This window comes from Lolium perenne, chromosome 2 (genome assembly GCF_019359855.2).
Source record: "Lolium perenne isolate Kyuss_39 chromosome 2, Kyuss_2.0, whole genome shotgun sequence".
Classification (NCBI taxonomy): domain Eukaryota; kingdom Viridiplantae; phylum Streptophyta; class Magnoliopsida; order Poales; family Poaceae; genus Lolium; species Lolium perenne.
Window position 1 is genome coordinate 228,736,862 of NC_067245.2, and position 2,054 is coordinate 228,738,915.

The window sequence follows — 2,054 nt, forward strand, 5'->3', positions numbered from 1 at the left end:
TTGGATGATCATCCAAGTAGTCAGTCCATGGGTTGGGCAATTTTTAACCAAAGATTTCATTCTTTCCCAGGCTTCGGCAACATGCTCATTATCCAATTGCTTAAAATTCATTATGCTACTTCTCAAAGATATAATTTTAGCAGGAGGATAATATCTACCAATGAAAGCATCCTTACATTTAGTCCATGAATCAATACTATTCTTTGGCAAAGTGGCAACCAATCTTTAGCTCTTCCTCATAATGAGAAAGGAAACAATTTTAATTTTATAATATCACCATCTACATCCTTATACTTTTGCATTTCACATAGTTCAACAAAATTATTAAGATGGGCAGCACCATCATCAGAACTAATACCAGAAAATTGCTCTCTCATAACAAGATTTAGTAAAGCAGGTTTAATTTCAAAGAATTCTGCTGTAGTAGCAGGTGGAGCAATAGGTGTGCATAAGAAATCATTATTATTTGTGCTTGTGAAGTCACACAACTTAGTATTCTCAGGAGTACCCATTTTAGCAATAGTAAATAAAGCAAACTAGATAAAATAAATGCAAGTAACTGATACGTCTCCAACGTATCCATAATTTCTGATGTTCCATGCTTGTTTTATGACAATACTTACATGTTTTGCTTGCACTTTATAATGTTTTTATGCGTTTTCCAGAACTAACCTATTAACAAGATGCCACAGTGCCAGTTCCTGTTTTCTGCTGTTTTTGGTTCCAGAAAGGCTGTTCGGGCAATATTCTCGGAATTGGACGAAATCAACGCCAAAGATCTTATTTTTCCCGGAAGCATCCAGAACACCGAAGGAGAGTCGGAGGAGAGCCAGGGGGCCACCAGGAGGGTGGGCCGCGCGGGCCACACCCTAGCCGCGCCCCCCTATGGGGAGGCCACCCTGTCGACCCTCCTGCGCCGCCTCTTCGCCTATATAACCCCTTTCGACCTAAAAACACAGTACCAATTGACGAAACTCCAGAAAGACTCCAGGGGCGCCGCCGCCATCGCGAAACTCCAATTCGGGGGACAGAAGTCTCTGTTCCGGCACCCTGCTGGGACGGGGAAGTGCCCCCGGAAGCCATCTCCATCGACGCCACCGCCTCCATCATGCTCCGTGAGTAGTTCCCCCATGGACTACGGGTTCTAGCAGTAGCTAGTTGGTACTCTCTATCCTATGTACTTCAATACAATGATCTCATGAGCTGCCTTACATGATTGAGATTCATCTGATGTAATCGGTGTTGTGTTTGTTGGGATCCGATGGATGATACATTATGATTAGTCTATCTATAAAGTTTGTGAAGTTATTGTTGCTGCAATCTTGTTATTCTTAATGCTTGTCACTAGGGCCCGAGTGGCATGATCTTAGATTTGAGCTTTATAATTATTGCTTAGATTGTATCTACAAGTTGTATGCACATGTCACTGTCCGGAACCAAAGGCCCCGAAGTGACAGAAATCGGGACAACCGGAGGGGATGGCGGTGATGTGAGGGACACATGTTTTCACGGAGTGTTAATGCTTTGCTCCGGTGCTTTATTAAAAGGAGTACCTTAATATCCAGTAGATTCCCTTGAGGCCCGGCTGCCACCGGCTGGTAGGACAAAAGATGTTGTATAAGTTTCTCATTGCGAGCACGTATGACTATATATGGAAAACATGCCTACATGATTAATGAATTGATGTTCTTTCTTAATGCTTTATCAATCCTATCAATTGCCCAACTGTAATTTGTTCACCCAACACTTGTCACTTATTGGAGAGTTACCACTAGTGTAGATCGCTGGGAACCCCGGTCCATCTCTCATCATTATATACTTGTTCTACATGTCATTGGAAGTAGTATCAACTATTTTCTGGTGCCATTGCTCTCATATTGCTATTACTGCTGCTGTGTTACTGTTACTACTGCTCTCATATTACTGCTACTTTCACATCACCCCTGTTGCTAGTGCTTTTCCAGGTGCAGCTGAATTGATAACTCAGTTGTTAAGGCTTATAAGTATTCTTTACCTCCCCTTGTGTCGAATCAATAAATTTGGGTTTTACTTCC